Genomic DNA, 26,577 nt, shown 5'->3' with positions numbered 1-26,577 from the left:
TCAGATAGCTCCCAGAGAAGAAAAAGGTTTTAACCTGAACTAGTTGCTCAGGCTCCATTACTATTTTCAGTTTAATGTTACCCGTATCCATCCTCACATTTTGGAAAGAAAACAAGGGCTGTGCAACAAAGTTTCTTTGTTTTCATAAGAACTAAAAATGTGCTGTATGTAGACCAAACAATAAAAATAAACTACTGAACTACCTTCTAATGCATGGGGGTTCTGGAGAGAGGAAACCATGGATATTTAGAGGCATAAAGTGAGTCATTGTGCTAGTTAAAGAATTTTATAAGGCGAGCTCTGTGGGTTTGAGTTGCATCTGTTACCTTTCCAACTAGAACTGAGGGGTATGCAGGAAAAAGAATGTTGGATTTAATCATGCCTTATAGTGAACGCATTGTACTTAGGCTGAGCTTCTAACTGGGATCTAGACCATAGGAGAACAAAATTGTTAGTTTGTCTTTCTGTAAGAATTTTGCCTTAGATATGTTCCAATTAAATGCACCTAAACAGTATTATTTTATACCAGTTAAGCTGCAAAATGCTATTAACAAGGTACTTTAGAAAAGTAATGAATGTTCTGTAACACTTAAAACCAAAAAAAAAACACCAAGCAAAAAATCCCAACAAAAAATCCCGACCAGCTGAAAAAACCCTCACAGCTATTTTCCTTATTAAAAGATAACCATGCTTGCATTTATGATAGTTCTTAGAAGCCGTAATGGACTGAGTTGCTATGGTGGTGAGATGCAGAACAACGAAATAATTGTTTCTCTTGGTATTGGGTTCCTGGAAACAAATTCTGTGTAAATTACTTGGCTGGAATAGTGACAACAGTCTTGTGAGCTGTTTTGTTTAGTACATAGTTAAAAATCATAACTATTCTATAATAATAAAAAAGTAGTATTTTTCATTTCTGGAATTTTGTTTCAACTTTTTTTCCTTTTATGTTTTCAGGTCAGTTTCATGAATTCAAAAGCAACTTACCAGTGATTTCTGGGAGCTGGGGCTGATTTTCTTGTGTATTTGTAAGTATTTATTGATTAGTTTTCCTGCTACGTGCATCTTTCTAATACTCTTTTAACATGAAGAATGGAAGCTATTTTAAAATGTTGCTATCATATCACAGTTTTAGAATGTGTTTTTATTAAGTAATGTACCTAAATACTTATAAACTTTTTTGTAGTTTTTTTGCTACCAACTTGTGCTTCAGTTATTCAGAAAGGCTTACGGATGCTTGAATTAAGTGAATATTTCTGTTATTTCAGGCTTTCTTTTGGTTTTCATAATAATAATGAGAGAACAGTGTTGCTTACAGTAACACATCAGTTATGACGCTTGCTAATGATAGCAGTGCATTCTGTTGTTGTGATGAAAATTATTTCTTTGGGGGTGTGATGAAAGACCGACAGGACTTTTAAAGGAAATGCTACATGGGTTTATTGAGGAAACACTAGGACAACCAGAATCTGCTGAACTGGGAATGTATTTTTATATACCCTGGAGAAAGCTGACCTTTATGGTTGCAGCAAAATGACTGAGACAGTAGTCGTTTAGGCCATGGCCCAAGAAATACGTTTCAGCGTATGCCCAAGTTCAAATAAAGCAAATGGGACTTGGCCTATGCATAAATGCTTAGAGAAAGGGAAAGTTAGAGGAGAGGATCTGGGAGGAAGATAGTTATTTACACAATGAATAGAAAGCTTTCAGAATTGCTGTTTTGGATAGTCTTCAGCTTTAGTCAAGTATAATAAGGAAAATCTAATGGGACTTAGACTTGGCGTGATATAAATTATTGCAATACCTCTTGCATGATGTAGTATAAATGAAACCAGTCTATGCAGCTTGTTCTCTTAAGTCACAAATATAGTTTATGAATAAATATTTATTCAATCATTTGTGGAAAAAGATGTTCACAGAACTACATTCATCAGGGAAAAATATGGCTGGTTCTCCTTTCAATATGGAAATGTGTTCAATTTGTACTAACCCTTCCTCTTTACAAATGTTTATTTTCATATATAGTTTTGCTATTATATTTGCAGTTTCCTTCATTTACAGGTCAGCATCTTTTTAATGAGCATTGTCAGTCATATTTAAAGAAAATATTGTTACCAAATAAAATAAAAAAGTTTTAAAAAGTATAACCATTGAAAAATAGTTCTAAGAAGGCAATGTAAAGTGATTACTGAATTGAGAGTGAGGAATTTGTTGCAACTCTTCCTGGCTTTGCCACTGTGTGTTTTTTTCAAGCAATCAGTTAGGCTTTCTTTACCTCATTTTTCTCATCTATAAATGGAAATAGTAATATAACAGTCAATACAAACAGTACCTCTTTGTACCTCAATATGGAGTATACTTTCCAATCAAAGCAATGGAGTAAACACAATGGTAGGTTTATGGTGAACTTCGTTGTGTGTACCAGGCTAATTGGATGAGAACGTGTAAGTATTGTTTAATTCATGTTCATGTAGTATTATGAACATATAAAGGGCTTTAGTAATTATATTGTGGACTTCTGATCTGCATCCTGATTTTCTTAATTTACAACAACAAAAAGCTGTGGTAAACAAAATTGACAGAAAAGGTACTTTGAAAGCAATGTTTATGTTTAGGTCAATCAAGTAAGTACTTAAACTTTAATGAGCAATATGGACTATTGTTATCACACAACTGTACAACTGGCAGAAAAAGTTGAGACACCTTATAGTATGGTGACCATGAGAGCTGGAACGTGGTTCAGCAGCCTTACCAATGAAGCCAAGTAAATGACTGTACAAAATGAACTACAGTCTAGTCTCTTATAGGTGTTCTCTGCAACTCAAGAGTCCAGTCACTTTGACATGAATATCCGGAGAAGCTAACACTATGGCTGACTGTTCTTGTTCTCTGACTAAAGCACCTATTTTAGTGTTTAGCACTATATATCTAGGAACATATGCAAACCCTAAGTTCACATAAACTGAAAATAAAATGTAGGATGTACAACTGATTGATTCAGCCTGATGTTTCCTCACATACTGAAAACAGGATTGAAGTATACATTCTGTAGTAATACAGGTTTAGATCTTGAATCATCTCTATTGTGCCTCTCCGAACTTACAAATATTCTGTAGGTAGTATACCTTAGTTCAGCAGATACAGACTCTTACTATTCAATAACAGTAATATGTACAGTGTCATAAATTTTCACTGTGCTCTATAGACTAATAGGAAGGGTTGTTACCTCAAGTATCTTTCAGTTTAAAGGCTTGATTCCTGCAAATACTTATTCATGTGAGGTGACCGTGGAAGCTGATGAAATCAGAATTAGGACCTGAGGCTGAATAAATAGGCCCTAAGCAAATGATACCATATAAGATGGGAGTTTTGGGAGTTAGTGTGGAAGACAAAAGTTTGCATATATAGGTTTTGAGAAGATTAAATTCTAAGCAGCATTTAAAAAAGCTAATGAGAAGTGTATACTTTTTTCATGTTACACTATAATATTTGGGCATCTTTTTATAGTGTGTTTGTTTGATCTATACTCCAAAGGAAAGGAGTGTAGATCATTGCTAGTAAGACTGGTCTTTGAAACTGCATATTTGTTATATGCGAATACAGCAAGATCAGCTAAATACTGCTATAGGTCTATACCAAAGCTATTTCAACCAGGGGCTATAATAACTTTTTCCTCAAATTTTTGAAAGTTTTGTCATAGATGCATTCTGCTGTAACATGTAATTACTTGGATCATCCAGTCCAGACAACTTTGGGGTTTTTTTTGTCATATTTGGCTAGTTTTGTTCAGGAGAAAACAGGATTGATGATTCATACAAAAGTAAATTTCATGGAAAATGTGACATTTGTGCTTTTGTGTTATGCCCACAGAGTAATTGTCCTAACTAAAGGTTACTTTTTTCAAGAATGTGGTCTTAACATGGTTTAATTTATTTAATTGTTCTTCTCAAGTAGGTTTGTTCAGTAGTAAACTGCAATAGTTATTTAAAGTTACAGATGGCAAAATAAATGTCCTCTAATAACATAGCATTTAAAAGAAATTTTGCTTGTACATCAGCAATTAGAAATACCTTTTTACTAGCAGTTCAGTTTCTGTGTAAACGTTTTATTGTAACTTGACTACAAAGTGAAAACACTGACAGAGGGGGGGAAAAAAACCCTGAAATTTTTTTCAAACAAAAATAGAAACACTTAGGGGACACACATGCACACACATTATAACTCAACAAAAGTGATATTGTGAGCAGGTAAACTTTATCTTTTCAAACACTTATTCCAATCAGCACATTATCAGGGAGTATGCTTTGTTTCAAACTCAGTATTTAATACCTTTTCCTCAATCTGATTTTTAAGGCAATTTTTATACTTTTTTTTTGCTTTAATTTGGAATGGTTCTATTTAAAACCTAGAGATTGTGTTTATTTACACCATGAAGCATCTGACCAAATAGATTTGTGCCTTGTATTTGTACCAGCTTATTTAAAATGAGAAAACTATTAAATTGTGAATATTTACATGATAGTCAAAGAAAGCACAGCTTATTTGGAGCAAGTGAAGAGGTATGTGGCTTTAGCAGTATTTACCTTTAAGGGTTCAATTGGTAACATCTGATGTTCTACTGAATTACAGTTAATTTATTTGGGAAAATATAGTGTCTATACTTTCTAGAAAAGTAATATACTGAACTCAATTCTTAAAAAGTTGATCTCCATTTTTCTCTTTGTAAAATGTAATTGTTCATCAGCAATTTGGCCAAGGAGGTGTTTATCAGCTTATCACTTACCTCTTTCTATAAAGAGCTGATTCTTTCAAAATTCCTATTGAGAAAGCAAAGTGATGCCTTACTAGAAGCCCTGTTTGCTGCAACATCCATCCTGTTTTAGCATGTGTATGCTGGAGTTGTCAGAGGTCTTTATCCTCTTCTGCCTACTTTCCTACTAACATTTGTGACATACCAATGTAAAATGATGTGGTTGCACCATGAAGCAGCCCCTCAGCAATTTGAAGCTTTGTTTTCCTGGGATTATTTTATAAATGGTGAATATAAAATCTGCTTCTAATGGAACATTATCTTACTGTTTTTATGCAATGCTTGCACTACAGCAGCACACAAATTTTCTAATAAGAAGCAAAGTTCCAGTATATAACGTGAGGTATAAATAAATACAAAAGCAAGGCACCTGCCTTAAAGAGCTTTCTTGTCTGAGAAAGCTTCTGTAAATGCACATGTTTTAGATGTACTTGAGAGAGTCAATCGAGTAGAAACAAAATGGAAGGTGGAAAGGGCATTGCTTTACACTTGAGTAATACCTGGTGTGTAGATGCCCAAGCACATTTGCCAGTGTGGGTCTAACAGAAGCATAGTTGCATCCATCCAAAGCTTTGTAGTTGTACCTGAAGATAGGAAGATGTGGAAAAAAGACTGAAGGAGAGAGAAAGGTGGCTGGGACACTCATCTGCTGAGAACAGGACAGAAGTCCAATCAAAACTACAAAAAGTTCTGTTTGTTTTTTAGTATCTGAAATTCTGTCTCCCCACCCCGTGCTTCTAGCTGGGATGTCTGATGGACTCCCCTGTGTGAATTTTTCTAAAGCTGTGTGGTTGTCTAATAGAAGTGTCTGTTGCATGATGCTGGCACAGAAGCGTGTTCCTATCTGAGTTCCCATTTACCTTCTGGGTATAACACACATTATTTTGGCTGCTTCTCTATTGACCATACAGACTGTTGCTTGGTAGTGAGTGAATAAATTAATATATATACAGAATGCTCATATTGTGGAAGCAATATGCATTGCATTCATTTTATCCAGTTTTTCTTATAATAAGCAAATAGTGCACTTAAACTACTTCTAGGACTTTGGTATTTAACATAGCACAGAAATCTTCTTCAATTCTTTATGAAGAATGAAATCTATGCTACAAGAGAAAATATACAAAATACCGGTTTTCATTCATATAAACCCAAAGGTTTCATGCTATTAGATTCTTTAGTGCTTACTAAAATGAGGACACCACTGAGGGTGGGAGTGCTATCCAACCAGCTTCTGACACACTGCTCAAAGACAGAGGCCGCGTATGTGGTCTTTGCTTACTTTTTGATGAAGTTGAACCATTTAGTGAAGCTGCTGCTAGAAATGCTTTTTCAAAGGATTGTCATGCTCTGGATGTGAGGACCTCCTTGCTCTACTGCTACTCCATATGTGTGCCGGACAAGATCCGTGTAATGCACTAGATCCATCTGCTGTCTAAAAAATTATTTGCAAAAGTACTAAGCAATAAAATGGAAATCCTCATCCAAACAATTTTATACGCTGTTGAAGTTGCATTCAGTGCTTGGGAGAGAGGAATCTGTTAGGAAATATTTGTGTTTAGAAGCTGAAATAAGAACGTGGAAGCAAAGTATTCGTACAAGTCCATACCTGGACAGAGTCCTGTAGGTTTTTTGCAAGTGACTGGCATTTATAGAGCCAAATATTTTTAGAAGAAATGGTTGTTCCTCACAAAACCAAAGGCTCAGGTCATTTAATAACTACAGTGCAGGATCTTAGAAAAGCTGTAAAGAGAATTTTCTTTACGCCACACTGCGAGTGGTAAATTATATACAGTATTTCTCATTCTATGTAAATTACACAAAGGACTTCTCATTCTATAGTATGGATGAACAATACCAACAGTTGATGTCAGCATTAACTTTTCAAATCATATTACTTAAAAGGATGAGGGTTATAAAGTGTCCGTAGACAGCTTCATTTTCTCTCTGTCTTCCTAATATACCAATGGCTGTTTGATTCATTTATTGACATAAAACAGAATTGCTTAGAACTAACCACTCATTCATCATAATCACAGTTAAAAGAGAGCGTGGGGTAAGAGGTTAACTGCTTGCTAGATGTATCAAGATCTTTGGTATATACCAAAGCCTGACTCGATAGAAATCTGATAATGGTCTGTTGAAGGTAAAACGTAAGTGTTAATAGCTAAATAAAAAAATTGATAAAGACTGTACTGTAAAACACTCACATTTCTAAAGTTAATTAAAAAGAGCTGATCAAAGTGAAGCCTCCATTAAAAATGTTACTTTAAGATATTAAAGATAAGATAGAGCACAAAGATCAATTTTAAACATTGGTGTGTATTTTTTTAAAATTCATTTTCCATGAATTAATTTTTTTTTTGCTTCTTGGCAGGGCTTTCATTAATAATTAAAATATAAATAATGTGAAAATGTTCATTCATACTTTTAGTAGTTTAAGTTCATGTGCAGGGATGATGAACTGATATTTTGGGGTATCTACATTAACAAGACATTGAACAAAATCCATTTGAACTAACTGGGAGCAGCTTCTGTTCTTAATAATGTGTGTGACGGATTAGGTACTGTGCATCATAAAATATTCAAAGACTACACTTAATTGTGTAAATACCATATTATCTTTATGGGTTTATTAGAGATTACTGTATAATCCTGGCTCTGAAAGTTAGTCTGAAAGATACTCCCTGCAGGAGCCAAAAAGCCCCAGGGAGTCATTAGTCCAATTCTCTGATGCTAAAACAAAGGTTACATGAGTTTTTGAAGTGTCACCTCTCACTTCTGCCTTCCCCAATGAAACAGTTCACAAAATGTAAGACTTCATTCAAAGTTCTTATTTTCAGTATAAAAAGAAATGTTTGGTTTAGAAAGGGAGATGATCTTCGTCTGGAAATTGGCAAGAATGAGGGTTGGACTGAGACACATAGTCCTGCAGAAGAACTGTAGGGCACCAAAGTGAAGATGGATGACTAGCTAGCAAACTGTCTGTGTATATGGAATTCCTACTGGTCAGTATTTCTTTTCTACTCGAATGCTTTAGTATTCAATAAATAATACTTTTCTTTTTTACAAGAATTGCCTTGTCGCTGATATAACACTGAACTACAGTTAGATCTGCTGAAGTGAGCAGAATAAAGCATAGGAATCTGAAGCCAAGCTTAGCATGATGAAAGTGAAGTAAAAATTTCTCTCCCCAAAACCTCATAACTAACTGCTTGAGAGGTGCTCCTAGAAAAGGCACAAGGGATCAGAGATGTGGTTAACTTTGGAGTGTGTGATAACACTTCTTGATCCAATTTCAGCAAAAGAAGTTTTATGAACATCAAATCAGGCTCTTGAGTAACTAATCTGTCAATGGAAAGTAGGTAGCCCTTTGCATTTCAGAGACAAGTAAAAATGTTCCAGAATGTACCTGGTTTATTAAACAGTTCTGTGAAGTTCATTGAACTCACTTTTATTTCTCCTGTATTTCTGAGATATTTTCTAGACTTGAGCACCCTATCTTAGAACATGCACTATCGATTTATTTAAAGATATATTTTATCTTTTCTTTTTATGTCTTTAGGGTTTGTTTGTACTACTGACATTTTATTTAATTGTTCCATTTTTACGAAGTGATTATAGTTTGTGTAAAATACAGCAGTGAAATTAAATAGCTGAAATTATTCTTTCTAAGATGCAATGTTCTGTATTTGTCAACACCAGGTTTCATGTCACTTTGCTGCTTCTTAACCTAGTATTTTTAAAGTATGGTTAGAAAGTCTTAATTTTATGGAACATTTCCTCCTCAAAATCATGATGCAGTTTTTAATACAAATTTTTGAAAAACCATTTTCCCTACAACCGTATTGGATCTTCACGCACGACCTGCCCCCTCCCCCCCGCCCTGCCCCATATCCACTAAAGAACAGTTATTTGTTAGAACTCTCTTATCCTGTCTTGCTTGGGCAAGTTTTTATCATTGCAGGTTACTGGCCTTTTTTAATTGATTCTATATTAAGGTAGCATCCCACCCTAGCAAATAGTCCTTATACTTCCCTACTGTGTTCATTAAAGCCTGACAAGATCTCTGTGTTTGTAAGAAGTGTGAATAGATTTGAAAGGAATCTTTTGCCCAAAGATTTGTTTGGTACGAGTTGAGGTATATTCACTTGCCTCTGAAATACTAGGTGTTGGTTGCTGCCCACTCCAAGATTCTTCTGATCCAGTAAGGAAATCTAATGTGTTCTTAAATCTCCAGGTCTTGAAATATGATCAAGGAACAAACAAGTTGCATTTCTAATCCTTCACAGCCCCGTTCCTAGACAATCACAGCTAGGAAATGACTATTACTACCACGTCTGTGTATAACTTTTCTGTAAGTTAGTTACTTGTTTTTTAATCTCTTCTTCTTCAAGATGTTTTTTATGGACATAACTTTTAGAGAATGATGAGGGGAACATAACCATGCACATTCTATTATCTTTTTGCTGTATTCCTCAAAACAGCTGCAAGACCTGTGTAATCTTACTCCAGATTCCTAGATTTGTACATTAGATAACATATATGCATCCTCTTCACAGGCCAATTTACTTGAATAATTATGTAATTATTGAAACAAAATGTAATAATAATTTTTCTCTTCCTGTAATTTTTTTAAACTGAATCTATACATTCTGATTGCCACAGTTTGCATTATAGATTTGTTTCAGATTGTGCAATATTCAGCAGCAAGCTATAAAAATAATCAATGTTCTGTCCTGTTAAAAACATTTAAGCAGAGTTCATGCATTCAAAGAGTGGTTTTTTTTTAAGGCCACGTAGATTCTTGTACTTCACCCCAGAAACATGCCAACCTGCCTTCCCCTCTCCTCCTTCACTCTGGTGGTTGTTTTCTGTGTGTGAATAAACTCCTTCATTCCTCCAAAACAGCCTTCCATTTGAGATGGCTGTTGTTTCTGGGTTTTTCCTCACCCACCCACCTGCCATTAACTATTTGGTTACCACTTGAAATACTTCATCATCGAGATTCAAACTCATTGTCCTGTGGCCATTGTTGCTTAGTAGAACACCCATACTTGCTTTCTACACACACGCGTGCGCACACACACACACACACACACACACACAAATTAATAACTGAGTGGAACTCCTCCTCTGTGCTCCAGAAGGAGCTGCTCCAAAAAGAAGCCATTTATAGTATCAATAAGCTGCTTCTCCAAACCATGTACAGATGTGTTATTCAACCAGTTAATATTGGGGTAGTTAAAATCACCCATTATTATTTTTCTGGCAGATTTTGCCACTTCATTAATATCTTTCAACATAGTGAGTTGCTTGGCTGTTCCTTCTTTTACATGGCTTATATAGTATCATGCCATCACAGCATATTCTGTAGTTTCGAGTTAATTGCCCAATTAACAGTGGTATTCATGAAGTGCTAGGAAAATTCCACAACTAATGATTTGGACAATTTCAAAATAGGTTGGTATTTCATAGTTTAAAATGTCAAATGTGCCAATAGCTGCAAGATTAAGACTGTGCAGGCTTAGAACCCAATAGCTCAAAAATTCTGTATCGCAAAAATCATAATCCAGCCCTCAGAAACATGTTTCCTAGCCCCCAGTATTTCCATGTAGGAAAGTTCTGCACTACCCTAATTTCTCCTTAGTCTGATGAGATGGGAGCGTGAAACAGGACCTCCTCAACTTCTCTATGTTTTGTGGAAATGTGGAATAAATACCTTCTGGCACCAATGAATGGACCCTCACCCCCAATCTGGCCCCAGATGATGTTTATGGCAGCATTGGGGAAGCTGCTGTAATAACAGTTGTGTATATGCTTACAAGACTCAGGAAAACAGAAATATGAGTGATGGGAAGGTCGTAGGACTTGCTAGAGGACTTTGTACTTTTCTTTCCCATTGCCTGGATTAGGTAGGGATATTAACAATATGTAGTTAGCTTTGATGGGCCATTGTTCCCAGATGCAACTGAGAGTTGCCAATAGACTCTCTAGGCAGTGATCTGATTTTTTATTTTGTCTCACCAGCTGCCACACAGAGATGCCAGGGGATACACTGCCTACCCTTTTTCCCTTTTCTCAGTGCCTTCTGTGCCATTTATGAGTTGTAGTACTGAGGTGATGCCATGGGCTTAGTCTGCAGAGTCTGGGAATGGGCTGGGGATGTAAAATAATTTCATTACCATCGCCCAAGAAAGGAATTACTCATTTTCAGCCTTGAAATTCATGGTCAGAAGCATGGGTATGGTAAAGGAGACAGTCCACCTCCTCAAAGCTAAAGCATCACAGACTCAAGGTTCATTTCTAACATTTTACATTATTAGAACATTTTGAATTTCCCTACTTATCCAGCCTATTGAGACTGTATTGGTGATCTAATGCAAACTGCTCAGAGGTGAATGCATGTGTGATTGTCCTGGTTTTGCAGGGATAAAATTTATAGAATCAACTTTCTGTTACATTTTGTTTCAGTTTGTGGCCAGCTGTGGTATGGTGATCAAGGCCATTAGCAGTGAAAGCCAGGGCAGCTGACCAAGGCTGGCCCACAGGTGTATTCTATAATATAAACATCATGATCACTATAAATGGGAAAGCTTATTGGGGATGGGGGGCTCTTTGCTCTGCTGTCATTTTTTCTCAATGATTGCTATCCTTGGAGGGACTTGCCACCGCTCTATCAACTAAGTATAATTTTGTCTCTTTTGTGTTAGTATTGATATTGGTTCTCTTATTTTATTAAATCTGTTTAAATTTCAACCCATGAGTCTCCTTCCTTTTCACAGTTTCCTTTCTTGGTTGAAGAGGGGACACTGGGTGATAGAACAACTGGTTATGGTTTAGCCCTGGGTGTGGGCTAAATGGAGACAGTGATTAAGACCTTAATGCAGCAAGGTTCTTTAAGTAGTTTGAGGTACTTCATTGCAATTGACAGGACTTTGCAGGAGTTAAAATCCTGTGAATACTGAGCTCTTTGCTGGGATGTTACTGATTATGTAAGTATGGCTGCTGGATGGCTCTTTTTTAAAATTAAATTACTGAAATACTGTGTTGTTTAGACCTTCCTTTTAGTCCTTCTTGGAGTTGTGGCAGATTTTTTAGGACATTATAATTTACATTTTATAACAAAAATACAGTGTTGTCTTATCTCATTCCTCTTGGCAACTCAGCGAACTATCATTAACATTTTTCATCAATATTCTGTTTAGAGTTTTCTAAACTGAAAAGTATAGTGGTAACAGCTCATTTTTAGATGCTATTACAGTTCTTTCACATCTTTATAGTACTGTAGTAAAGCTGAATTTACTAGCTACCTTGAAAGTGGAGTAAGGCAGCATTAGAATCTACATTAAAGTGATTCAATACTCTTTAGAGAAAAGCCTTCTTAACTTGAGATCAGATACATTATGTGTTTTGGGGACAGTTTAATAAGGATTGCTGATAAATGTGAATGCTACCAACAACAGCTGATTTTTGAAATATTGTTCTGTCCAGCCCAATGAATTTGTAAGCATGTGTGATCGATGTTCGTGTTCAGGGGAGCTGCACCTGCAAATGGAAGGGAGGCTATATCCTAGAGACTAATTGTATGGTTTGAACTGGTAAAGATCGGAGGGATCAGCTTGCATGGACTTGTTTCTCCTTGAGAGTTAGTGCAAATCTCCAGTCTCTTAGGTAAGTACAGTGCTCTGATATATTTTTTCCTAAACCACCTTCATGGTGGCCATTCAGATTCTTTCCAGTTTGGGTGTATAGAGAGGTTATTTGTTTTCATAAGTGTTCATGAGTTAATAAAATACAAACCCTTCGAGGTCGTTCAGTGTTTGCGTCCAGTCAGGTTGACCTGCAATAAGTCCAGTGGTTACTGTTGCTGGCTTTATGATTGTAAGCAGCTCACTTCATCTTGGTTTCCTTTCTTAATCTTTTACTAACTACTTTATGTTTTTAAACTATAATCTCATCATGGATGGCAAAGTCTGGTTTCTAAAAGAGGGATTAGTGGAGGCCTCCAAAAATGGCTTCAACACTGATTACACTTATACAGTAGCACTTATATGTTACTTACAGTAACACTTATAAATACAGTAGTAGTAGCAGCAGCAACTGCTACTACATGTAGTACAATTCAGTAAGTGCAATTTTAAACTACTGAGATATACTACTAACTCTAAAGCTACCCACAAGCACTAGAAAATGTCTTACTGCTTTTAAAGGGTACAGGGTTCTGCATATTCTAATTTATACAGAAGTTATACATGCTTCTTACCTTGTTACCATTTTTCAATAATTTTGCACCAAAACCTTATTTTCAGATTAAGCTTCAGTGGTGGAAATAACCTCTTGGCCAATCATAATTTTAGAGAATCTTGCATATAGATAGCTATGAAAAAAAGCATTTGTTAAGTTATTTTTGGGTAAGACGTGGTCGTACATTTCCCATGTAGCACAATAGAGCATTTGGTGTTCATGAAAGAAATGCTTTCAGTACTTAGAATGCAGTAGCTTAATGTTATTTCTCTTAAAATGCAATATCTTTTAAAATTTTTTTTTCAGGTCAAATTCAGTAAGCTTATTACACTGTAGCCTTAATAAAATTTGAGAATATGATCAATAAATACCAACATCAAACAGAAAAACATAAAAAAGATGATCAAGCTGTCTTTTTAAAATGCTAGTCTCTGAATCTGTTAAAATTTTTGTTTTATTCCAAAGTAGGAACTATAAAATTAAATGAACACCAAAAGAAGATCCTTCTGTTACTAATTAGTTGCACAAATTCTACAAACTGAAAAACAGCAGTAAAAAAACCCAGCACTGTAAAAAGTGATTGACCATTCATTGTTAATTTAATAGCAATGTTACCATTAATGACCACGGTGACATATGCAGTATTGTAAGCTTAACAGAATGGAAAAGGATTATTTTTGCATTTAAAAAACATAATCAGTAATTAAAAGTTAATTTTAAATATAAATATTTTAAAAATAAAATTTAAGATCCAAGATCTAGAAATATTCTGTGTTTTATCCAATTACAAAGTAGAACTTCTTATAAAAAATACATTAAACTTTGTCTTTATAGTTTAAATATTCAGTGTTGATAATGCTTGAGAATGCTCAAACATCTTGGGAATAGGTATTTAACCTTGAGGTTAGGAGGTCTCAAATAATCAGCTAGAGCCATTAAAACAGGTATTCCCCCCCCCTGCCCAGTACTGCATATGAAAAGTCACTGAAATGTGCCATAAATATGTAATTCTGTTCAGGGAAGGTCTAAGTGATATTACTAAAAGGAAGAGTTGTAGCCTTTAGCTCTTTGACTCAGCTAAGTAATCTAGTTTTCAGTGCAAACTTACCTTCTAATTTGTCTGCCAAATTTGATCAGCCTAAAGATCTCTTTGATAGCGTTGCAAAAGTCTGTTTGCAAAACCAGTTTCTGAGCCTAATAGACAATGCTGAAAGAAATCTTGAATTCTGCAGTCCTAAAATGTTCTCTCTTTCTTCAAAGATGTAGGATTACAATTTTCAGTATTTCTGTGAGTGAAAGGAGCAAGTTACCTGGTATTAGGGAATGCAGCATATTTTTGAGATTGTGCTTCTTTTTTTAAGAAAGAAAATACTTTTCTCAGCAGAACAATCTTGTGGAATAGCCTCTTCTGCAGTGTTTAAGGCCAGTACATTTAAAATAATGGTTCTAAAAACAAGGGGAAAAAAAAAAATCACAGAAAAGGATGATTCCTAATTGCAGCTATTTACTGGACAGTTTCTCTGTATTTTTGTCAAGTTTCTGAAAAAAAACAAAGAGTTTACAAACTTTAAAGACTAAAGGTGATCCCAGACACATCCTGTTCTTGGTTAAAGGTTCTGCTGTATCACTGCTAGGACAAAAAAGTGAAGTGCCTCTCCACCAGCTGCAGAGAAAGAAGGTGATTTGAATGTTAATGAAGGATAGAAGTTTCATAGTAACAGAAAAACAGAGGCTCTATAGATAAGAATATTTTCCCAGGACGTCTCAGTCTGCAGTTGTTGTAACCAGAGGAAGTAATACTACTAAGGAAGTATTTAAATGTCTTTAACAGATATTAGATGATGAAGTGGAGTAGTCATTATATTCCTATCCAAGCTCCAATGCATGAGAGGTCTATTGAAATACAATCTTTTGAGAATATCCACTTAGTCCTGTTTCTAGACTCCCAGATTAGTTTGGGCATCCTGTTAATCGACAGAGCTCCAAATGCAAAAGATTTCTCAGAGAAGTTACTGAAGTTGCTGTTTAATGTGGCCATAAAGATCATAAGGTTCATTGTCTTTATAAATTTAAATACGCTCCCGCCTCCTCTTCTGCCCCAACTGGAAAAAAATCCCTGATTCAACAGCATTGAAATTCTTTCCCGATGTTTCCACATTAGGTTTTTTAACATCTTTTGGACCTGGCATTGCCCTCGAATAGTTCATAGCTCTTGATGTGAACGTAAGAATTCCTTTTTACTCCTCCTTACTCTTTAGTTCTGATCACTCATTGCTACATTTCCTGAGTCCCACGACACAATCCACTCTTTCTAAACATCTGATCCATTCACATAGATAGTCCTACAAACACCAAATGGCATTCATGGCCTTCCTTGCCATTCCTGTCATTAAAAAAAAGACAAAAAAAAAAAAAAAGACAGCAAAAACCATCTGTCGCTGTCTTTTAGAGTTTGAGTCAACCTACCTATACTCTAAGGTATTCAAATGTTTGGTTATTATTAAAAGCGCTGTCACTTGGTGTATTCAGCAGTTATTTCTACTGTTAAACTGTTTTTTTAAAAGCAAATTAACAATAAAGTAGCAATGAGTTCACAATAGTACCGCTGAATTGCTCAGATCCTGAGACCTTCACAGATGGGGCTTGAGCCTATAAAGGTACAGCATTTGTCATTCTGATGGATGAGTTTTCCTGCCCATAAAATAAGGGAGGTAATCCGTCCTCATTCTGCTTAGTTCTCCCTAAGCAGAGACATATATTTGGTTGCCAAACTCTCCTTTCCATTCTTCAACTAATCCCAGCGAAAAATGGAAATATGTTGAAAAGCCTGTGACACATGGTGGATGACTAGTTCTTTGCTCCCAGAGCACTCATCTGTAGTGCTTGACAGCCCTATGCTTTTTCTTGCTCCTGTTTAGTATCTTGATGGAATTGCTGTGGGATCCATTGAGATTAAATTTCTGCCATACACAGGAGATGTGTGGCTTTCTGGAATGATAAAACCCCATTCTGGCTCTCTGAATACCCACTAGAGAGCAGAATGAAGATAACTGGCTTAAGCTAAAACCAAGTAACATGCAACAAGGGATGCCCCTCCAAAATGTCTTCCTCTGTTGTTCTCTGTTTAATATATCTAGCATTTACCTGCTAGATTTCAGACAAATATGAATAATAATCAGTTTCCAAGACAAAAAAAAAGGATATCTATACCTGAGTGTTATTTCAAAATGTTGATTTGGGGAGGATAAGGGAACAATGAATTCTCTTTTCCCCTTGGAATCTTTTTTTTTTTCTTCTCCGTGATCTCATCTGTGTGTGATGCCAGACTCTGAAAAACGCTAATGTAACAGTCCATAAGCCTGTTTAACTTTCTTGTTAACTATCTTTGGGTACCTACTGTTGCTACCGTCACCACAATATCTGAGTGCCTTACAATATTTTTTTAGTATTTTGGAATAATACTAACTTCTATCTAGATCCTTTAATAGAAGGAGGGAAAAGATAGCTTTAATCACAGTTCTTGATCAGGAATGGAACTTCATATGTAGGGTTTTGGGAATCCTTTCTTGAGTCTTATTTTGACACCAGTCAAGGATACAGAAATTACAGGTTAGTTGCTTGATTTTTTTTTTTTCACAGGATACATCTTCATTCAACAAACAGGGTAAAGCAGCCACTGCTGTGCAGGGTTTCAGTATTACCAGTACAAGTTCATGAAAGTTATTTGATTCGGCTAATCTAAATTTAGCTTTACTACCTCTAAACGATATCAAAGTAACTTTTGTGAAGTCACCCTTTGCATTAATTCATCTCACAAAATTGATAAAACATCAGCTGTGTCATGGGATAGAATATACAGATGCTTCTTATTTTTCCTCTGTTTTTACACTTGCACAGCGAGATGCTTAAGGTTAAACCAAGATGGGTATTAGAAACTAAGCGAGAAAGGAGCGGAAAGAGTTCTGGAAGCTTAGACATGTCATCCTGGTTCTTGTCTTTAAATACAATGCAGTCTGTTGTCATGTGCTAGTGATGTCAAAGATCATCTGAGCATTCTTTGGGCTATCTGTCTCCACATGCTACTGGCACATGTACATATTTCTGTCCATTGCTTAGCAGTATGTATTGGGCTTATTCCTGTGTTGACATTCCTTCCATCAGTCCTGAATGCAAGCCAGCTCTACCAGCAGGAGGATTTTATATCTGTTTCATACGTTAGTATGATGGCGACTTAAAAGGCCACTCCTTAATTCCTCCAAGCTAAGGTTTCTTCTTTTATTCTATATTACAGTGTGAAGGTGTCTTCTTTTCAGGCAATTCATTTCAAACTGTTTTACATTTTTGATTTCTTCTGTCAAGCAGTATGGGACACACAAAAGCCAGGAAGCCAGAATGTTCTTTGGTACAACCTTTAGCGTTGCTTCTGTGCAATTACTGAGGTAGGAAAAAAAGGAAAAGGGTAATAATTCTCAGTGCTTGTTTTCTTACAATAGAAGATATGTGTGTATATCAGATATGGACTATAAATCAGAGTTGTTTTCATTAATTCTGTAGGTAAGGTTTTGTTCATATTTACATCTTGGCAAGGTCTAATTCTGGAGAACAGCTGAGTAGGAGGATCCTTCTCTGTAGTCAGCTCTGACTGATAGCTTTGAAGCAGTCTTCCTTTTCTGTCTGTGAAAACATATCATTCTACAGTAGATGGGATTTGCTGGACATGCTCTTCTTGAAGAAACGGACAAGTTAGCAACATTTTCCACTGGCAAATCTCCAGGGCAAAATATTTGTTATAGTTCTTGTATATCTTTTTGCTTCATCTGGGTGCTTTAATCTTTGTGTCTTAGTAACATAAGAATTCTAACCTGCTTACAGAGTAGAAGTAGCTGCATAGTTAAAAGTGGTCTCAGTTTTGGCTGCAGAAAGAGCACTTCTAAAGTATCTGAAGACTTGAGAACTGCAGTATCAATTTCAAAATACCAGTTTCACTGTGCATATCTAGGGGATGCTTCAGATACCTGCCTCACACAAACTTGACAATAGACCCTCCCAGGACTCTTCATGACTGGTATTTTCTGCCAGAAATCTCAGCAGATTTCTGTTGGAGTTTTGTTTTAGGTTTGGCAAAAGTTTGAAGACAGCATGGTAGCTGTAATAAGTTTGTTTATAGAATGCTAGAGTATCTGAAAAATTCCAGTCAATTCAATTTAGGAGTCTAAATCCTTCTGCAAGTTTATAGCGGCTATGCTTATAAGTGTCCAAGTCACTTTTTAAAACGTGAGTGAGAATTCTCATTTGTTGATACATTTGAAATTTTTCCTTAGCATCTTTTAAAATACATTACAAGATGTTTTCTGTTGAAAACAGGATGAACAGAGCTTTGTGAGCTGACTAACTAAAAGTTTAGTAAGCTAACTGTACTTTTTGGGTAGTCTTTCTGAAGCCTAGTGCTTCAGTGAAGATCGGATCGCTCTTTAAAAATCTGTTTGTGCAATAATTCCATTTCCTTCTTTCAACTATTTTGAACACAGCTTCAGTGTAATGTGGTGACAGGGAGAGCGGTGGAGCTGCCTTGCCCTCTAAACAAACAGCCAAGTCCAGGAAACGTGGTCTTTAGCGGTAAACTTATGGGATGGGAACAAATGTGTTCTGGAGGATAATAAAGTTAGGGAAAGATAATATATTCTTTCATTTTTTAATTCATAATGCCAAGTAGAAGAATTACCTTTTCTGTAGCTTGTTCCTCTGGACTCTAAGCTGGGTGGCAAGTTGCCACTTGTTTGTTTGTTCTGTCCTATGGTGTGCTCTTAAATCCTTTGGGATATTAGTTTCTGAAAATTTTATATACCGCTCTGTACTATTATATCTAAGCACTAAGTTTCTTTCAATAGAATATATTAAATGTGTATGACAGAGAAGCACAAAAAATACATGGAAAATGTGAACTGGATGATGAAATTCATTGTGTTTAGACAATTTTCTAATAATTAAGGACATCAGATAGGTGTTTGGTATCCACTATCAAATAATGACCTACTGTGAGATTTTTTTTTTTCTGCTGAATATCAAAGGTAGAAAAAAAAAAACCCAACCTGCTTTGTGACACTACTGTGGATTTGCCATTGACTTGCATTTGTTGACTCAAGCTAAGCCATCTTATTTGACTGTAGACTTATTTTTTCACTTCTAGAAGAAAAAGAAACTTTTTATCATGAGTATTTCTGGCACATGATGAAGAAAACTTGTTTCAGTTCATACTTTGTTGCTTCTAGTTTGTTCTGTAGTATAGTGAGATTTTGTATCAGGAATGTGTTCAGAGAAATATATAGATGTCCTAGGCTGGAAGAGAAGATCACAAATGTCCTCCTGTTTTGGAAGTTGAATGTAAAACATACAAATGCATTCATGGATTCCTTCTTCACAATTCAGTTACTTACAAGTGAAGTTTACTACCTTTCAGTAGTTTTATGCCTTTACACAGCTGCAGTCTGCTACACAGCAAAGCCAAAACACAGTTAATGAAATACGAAGTGTCTTCTGAAGAAAGGCCAGAGGGCCTAGCAGGCAGCACTGAAATGCATAGACAGCGATGGTTAGCAAATATGAGGAACCAGTACTAAGAATTGACTGTCACATTGCATACACACAATAAGTGTTTTTTAAAACTTTTTTACAGATGCTTTCAAATATGTTACCCAAGTAGTTGTATATGAAAAGTTTACAATAATTTAGAAAACAGAACAAAAAGAATTTGGTTATCTGGATGTAAGACAGGCCTGACTCTAAATCACATATTCAGTCCCACCTTTAATAAATCAGATGAGGCTTGTGGTCCTAAAGCAGTATGTACTATTTTAGAGCATCACTCTGTACAGAATAAGTAAGAACTGGCAGTCTTGATGTTCTAAGTGATATACTTATGTACATCAGTCCAACTGAAGTTTGAGAATTAACTTATGCTGAAGTGCTATAGTGAATCAATAAGAAGTCAAAGTATTCAAAGCATGTGTGCTGCTGTAGAGTTCTAAATTAAGGCATTGTACTTCTGTTCACACGCATGCTCAGAAAAGATGAGCATATGTAAATGACCTGAGGTTAATATCTATCATGTGCAACTTGTGTTTTGTGGACCGTTTTGGTTCTTGTTTTCATTGATTTTTGTTGGATAGACCTTTGATGTTTTTAAGTTACAGTGTAAATTGAAAGGATACAGCCAGAGCAAGGAAATGGATCCTTATCTATACTTTAAAAATAAGAACTGCATGGTTTAAAAGTAACTAGCCATCTCAGGTGAGTCTGCAAGAGTCACTTTGTGCAGTAGATCATGAAAGTTGTTACAAATGACATAAGCATACAGATAGTTCAGTAGCTTCAATTTCAGCATCCTTGTACAAAGTGCAGTACATCTCTATGAGTGATCTGATTTGCTTTTGCCCTGCAAAGTCATAAAGTCCAACTTGGCTTTCTGACACTGACTAAGCTACGTGGTTTAGGTATAGCTGATCTTAAAAGAGAAAAATTGGACACTTGGCAAGCCTAGCAGATATTTTGATACACTTCTGGAGCTGATAAGGATCATAATAAATTTAAACGTTACCTTGCCTTGTACAGAAACGAGACTTAATAAATGGCTTTGAATTTTTCATGAATGACTGAACACCCTGTTTCACTAATAAGACCAAGGTTTTTGGGCGGGGGACTTGAAGAGGAATAGGGCTATGAAGGATGCTATAAGGCTACTGATGGAGTGTCGTATAATTTTACTAGTTGCATAACTGCTTTTAACTACTAAACTCTCTCTGATTAAAATAACAATCGAGCTTGTAATTTTTCTGAACAGCTGCTGCTACAGGGGGTCATTACCTTGGAGAGCTTTGAAATAATCGTGCTGCTAATACATGAGTTATGTAGTCTCATGTTTTACAGCAATGCACAAAGTTTAAAGTCTATAGTAGAATGTTATTTGAAAGCTGTCAAACCATGTTAAAAAAGACTGCATCGTCAAAGGCCCTTGTGGCCAGGATTCAACATGTAGCCTTGTCTTACTCATTATAAAATGCATGTTTATAAAGTTCCACAGAGCATCCAATTCCCAATTCACTTATATCAGCAAGACTTAACTTGCTCATTAATCTAAATTCTTTTGCAACTTTAATCTACATGTTTAATTAATCATAAAATGAGGCGGTAAGTAATTTCAGCAATGTGTGGCTTGTTATCAGATGCATTTAATCACTCTTCTGTGAGCTCATTTGGAAACACCTGAAGATGTCGAGAGCAGTTTGAATAAGCATAAATTATTCTTTGTCAGTGTACTTCACTCAACTAATAAGACATTAATTTAAAAGGCACTGTTCGTCATTTTTAGATCTTCACCAATATTTTTAGCTTAGCAGTATAAATCTAATTGTACGTACTGTATGATTCCCAACATAGTGCCCAATATTGGAAAGGGTAAGAGTTTTATTGAATTCATTTTTCTTATTTACATGTAATTATATCATGTAATCGTAATTTTAATGAGGATTAACCATAGGTATCCATTCTGTTAACTATTCAAATGTTTTTGGAATAAGCTGCTAATTACTTGAAAAGCTAAAGAATATTAGATGGTACAAAGAGTTATAGATTCTGTTTTTTTTTTCTTTACAGATAATAGCTCTTGTCATATTTGGAACACTTGTCACATAGTAACTTGCTATAGATATGCCTAAGTAGCTCAAATGTAGGTAGGATTAGCTTCTGAAAAATATAGAAACAGAGACTGCAATATTTCTGGGCACATTACATGAATAACTGCTCTTTCAGATACTTACGCAGGATTATATTGAATGGAAAATAATATTCCCATTTTTCCTAGTTACTTAACTATTATGTAGTCACTGATGGCATTCTAAAAAAATAAGACATGACCTCAGAGCATATAATTCAAAGGAGCTGAGTAAGTCATATATCTCTTCATGTCAAGAAAATGGGAATAAAAATCGCATTTTATTGAATGTCATCACCTGTCTCTTTATGCTGTGAGAGAGGATGACATTCTATAAGAATAATTATTTCACTGGAAACAAATTTATTTGCTTGCCATGGAGCATCTCAGTTAATCTTGCTTTTGAACAGTGGACCACATTCACTAGTTGTCTGGTATGTTCCACTACGGATCATAACAGGAAAGGGGAGGATATACCATCTTGCCATGAAGTACAAATCACTTCCCCCCATTTTCTCTACTGTGTTTAATGTCTGTGAATGAACTCTTGTTTTCTCTGACAGTGCAGTGCTCTAATAAGAATAATATCGCCATAAGTGCCCTGCCTCTGCTACCATGTTAAAGTTGCCGCACCATTTAAACTATGGCAATAAATTGTGGCAGTTGATCCTTTTTCCCTGCTGTCTGTGTTCCTTTCTACTACAATTTAGTTTTTATTTTTATTCAGCTGCCTCTTGCAGATGGAAGTGATTGTTTGTTTCTAGAGTGCTACAAGTTTGAGAACAGTAAACCTTTTGTGGCCTCGTATAGTACCTATCACCAGGCTGGACAGTTTAACAACGTTTTATGAAACCACAAAAAACTATGTACAGATTGCATTTAGGGTCTGACTAAAACGCATACTAACAAGGAAATATGAGCTCCTTCTAGGCCTTCCTCCATGTAAACGTTTATTCTGACTTATTTACTCTGTAGACAGTAATGAATCCTTCACATGTATTACTTGGCCTGTTTTTGCCTGAAGAACATCTTTTGAAACATCTGTGGTCAAGTTTCAAGATTAAAAGCAAAAGTCTCAGTTCAGTAAACTGAAAAATGACGAGTTCGATCTTTCTGTAATTGCCCCTAAATTAGAGTGTGTTACCAATGCTTATCAATAAATAGTGTGTGTGTATGGAGGATTTTGAGAAATCTTTCAGCCCATTGCTGTGTCCATAGTTTGAACCATCGTTACCTATGTTCAAGTAGTTCATTTTTCCTGTGGGTATCCTGAGAAGATGGCTTGTTTCTTCTTTTCTTTTTTTTTTTCTTTATATCATAGAAACCCAGAGCTAAAATGTGCAGGTCTTATAAGAGATTCTAGAACAAAAGACGTCATTAAAATCTTTGCTGTTTATAGATAGCTAACATACTACTTGTGATAACTAAGCCAAAATACGTGTACTTCATTAGGCAGTAGGTGAATTTGTGAAGTTTTTGCACTAATCACATTGGCCTTTGAAGGGAACATTCTAATCACTTGTTTATATAGAAATTGCAGAAAGCTCATGCTAAATACATCCAATTTGCATAATATATTTTTGCCTTTTCCAATTGTTTGGATGTATCTGTTATCTGCTTCAAGCCAAAAATATTTATTGACTTTATGGACTCATGGAATGTTGTAAATGGCGATTCTTCAGAAAGCTACAGATTTTAAATTTGCAAAAGCTTATGTATTTGTTTTGCAAGTAAGAGTCCAGTCTTTGAGAAGAAAAAAATTGCATGCATTGAGTTCCAGGTTTGCCTATTGCAAATGTTAAAAACTTGAATGAACCATCCTCCCTCAAAAAAGTAAAACAAAGCAAAGGAATCTTCATTACTGTCTCATTAAATTTGTATCTTCAAAGTTTGCATTTCCAAATGTTTCTGTACATCTATGACTGTTCAATATTTGCAAAAATGTACAAAAGAGGAGATTCTCATGCTCGTATTACTCTAACAGTTATAGTTCCTAACTCCTGCCCCCCAAAGTCATTAGACATTTGTAACAGGATAACAGTAGAGTTCCCTAGCACAAGTGCTTGTATTAGAGCATCTGATTCATTGTACTCAAATATTCCAAGGCAGAGAACAAAGTTCTCAAAGAAAAAAAAGAAAATCTTGCTCAGCCATGGTTAATTCCTATCATTTAACTCATAGTACAAATCCGAGTAGCTACATGGAAGAATCAGCCTAAGAGACACATATGTCAGCAAACACGTAACTAAATAAAATAGCTAAATTTTTTCCCAGAAAGGGAGAAATAATCAGTAGATGTAGTAGAAATTTGATTGAACCTGTTGAGTGGTATGCTACCGGGTCACACCTACAATGGACGAGGTACTGAAAAGCTAATAATGGCTTGAAAGCCAAGTATATCTATTAGCTGAACACCTTCCTAAAAAGGAGGAAGCCCAATAACGATTCTCTCTAAGCTTTATTTGTTCTGATAAATACTACTGTGAAATATTTTATTTTGAAAATGTTCAGCTGGAGGGAACTGCTAATCTATTGTTTTCAGAAATGTACTTGAAGTTTTTAGCTACCTTTGAGAGGTTAGGCCTCATCATTGTTAGAAAGCAAAGGATCTGACAGCCAAGCACAACTTCCAGTTTTGAAACAAAGTTTAAAAATCTTAGCTGAGGGCTAAGAACACTACACATTCTTGCTAGTTACGTGTGTTTAAGAGACTGTTCCCTGTTTTCCCCAAATGTGAATCTGCCTCTTCTGCTTGTCTCAAAATAGTAATTTGATTTAATGAAATCTTTCTGTTTCTGAAGAAAGTGCCCCAAACGGTGCTTTACCTTTGTTCTTTGTGGGATGTGAAACTTCTGCCTGTTGCATGAAAAACAGATCTAGTGTTAAGTTCACTTTTATGTGCACTTAGGTAATTTTAATGCTTGAAACTAGTCACTTGGACCCAAATGCAAGTGCAGTAACAGTGATGTACTACAACTTGTCCTGTTCACTTATTTAGTGTACATATATCTATACACTCATGATTTTTTAGAATGCTCATGTTGCAAAGGATCCACATAAATGAGTAATGATGTAAGGTACAAGGACAGTCGTGAACTAGTTGAAGCATTGCATATGGCCAATAGGTGTTCTTTCGGGCATAAAATTAGTTTAATGTAAGAGTTTTCCCCAGTACTTCTTGGATCACAAAATACAGCTTGTGAGCATTACATTCTGCAGGATGTCCCAAGAAGAGAAGGGAAATACAGCAGACTATCAAAGGAAATGAAAAACTTCCTACAATTTCCTACACATTAAATAGACTTCTTAGTGCTATCAAACCAGGCTTTATTACATTTGGGTGATGGAAAAGTGCAAAATTCATACAAAAAAATATAAAGAAATATATTCTATTTCATTATCTTTAGACGTGTAAAAGAACCTCCAGAGACTTCTGCTTCATGCTCTGGGAATTCTGAAACAGGCAATATCTTTCTAGCAAACATGTGACAGGCCACAAGTTTCCTTCAGAGACTATGCCTGATGAAAAGAAACCGTTGAGAATAGCAAGATTTTAAAATACTAGCTATTTACTCTTGAGGAGATCATTGCTCACCAGCATTGTGGCCACTTTGGAAAGAAATAAATCTGAAAAGTCCAGGAAAATATCTCAGTGAATTTTGGACCAGCATTTTGCAGTGAGTAGTGCAGTGCAGTGTTATAAAGTTGGCATACATGCTCCCCCATAAATAAACTATATACAAGACCCATTGCTTGCTTTGGCGCAGTGTACTGATTCACAGTCAGGCTTGTGTTTTGTGAAAACTTGATAGGTAAAAACCTGCAATTTTACCATCGTACACTTTGATCCTGTGCAAATTAAAAGATTAATAGAAATCTATGTATGATAGATGTAACTAATTTTAGACATGTTTGTGAAACACAGGAACAAAATAATAATTAAAAAAAGCACCACAAAACCCAAAATACAATAAGGAGTAATAAAAAGAGTTGGGGAAAAGCCCATCATGGGAAAAAGTAACTTGGACTTGTATTAAAAGTTTCAGGAAGTCAATTTTGTAACCATAATAAACTTTTTTCTTTAAATTTATTTTGTGAAAACAGACTCTTCTCAAAAGGAAAAGAAATCTTTGTACTTCAGAACCTAATTTTTCACTTAGAACTCAGTTTGACAGACTTCAACAAGCCCATGGTAGAATATGTTTAAAAGGGTCTCAAAGGGAAGGTGGATGGTATTTTAGAGCTTTATAAGCAGCCTGCTGAGTAGTGGGACCCTAATAATTCATACCAGTGATTTATCTGTTAATTATTTAATGATGCTGTAGTTGTTAACAAATTTTTAATATTCAGTATGACCTATCAAATACAAGGTAGACTTTGGGAGATCTGAAGCACATTGGTAAGGGTACCTGGTGTTTATGGTTTGTTTTTCATGCCTTGAAGATATCTGTGGTGCAGCCCCACCACAAGGAATTTGCTGGTCAAGGACAGGTTGACAGGTCTCTTGAGTGTCTTCATATACTGGCTCTTCTTCATCAGCTAGCTGAATGCCTTGACAATTTTCTCTGGTTATTTTTTCTAGGAGTTAAAAATGAATGCAAATGGCAATGTTTGATTTACTAATATGCTCTATGTTGCTGATATTCTTACTGCTTGGACAAATGGCTACTGACCATTACATTCTGTGAACAAAATATCCATGTAGCAGTAGGTATTTTTTTCTGAGCAGTCTTTGTTAAAATTGTCCTTTCATCTCCATGGTATCAAAAAGGCCCTTTGTAAGAAATAAGGGAAGGCATCACCCTTAAAATAT

The 26,577-nt window shown here is 35.6% G+C and overlaps 1 protein-coding gene across 13 annotated transcripts in view; it reads left to right on the top strand.

Annotated features, from left to right (window-relative positions):
• The window catches only part of SOX6 (SRY-box transcription factor 6), a 382,016-nt gene that overhangs the window by 53,775 nt on the left and 301,664 nt on the right, over window positions 1-26,577 (top strand). For 12 of the 13 annotated variants that reach the window (XM_068400308.1, XM_068400301.1, XM_068400306.1 and 9 more), the window contains one exon: window positions 958-1,028. The exons of the other annotated variant lie outside the window; for it this stretch is intronic. The gene's annotated coding sequence lies outside the window, so the exon portion shown is untranslated. The remainder of the gene's footprint in view (window positions 1-957; window positions 1,029-26,577) is intronic. 13 annotated transcript variants of the gene reach the window in all.

This window comes from Nyctibius grandis, chromosome 4 (genome assembly GCF_013368605.1).
Source record: "Nyctibius grandis isolate bNycGra1 chromosome 4, bNycGra1.pri, whole genome shotgun sequence".
Classification (NCBI taxonomy): domain Eukaryota; kingdom Metazoa; phylum Chordata; class Aves; order Nyctibiiformes; family Nyctibiidae; genus Nyctibius; species Nyctibius grandis.
Note: the sequence above shows the minus strand (reverse complement) of the source record. Positions and strands in the feature narration are given on the sequence as shown.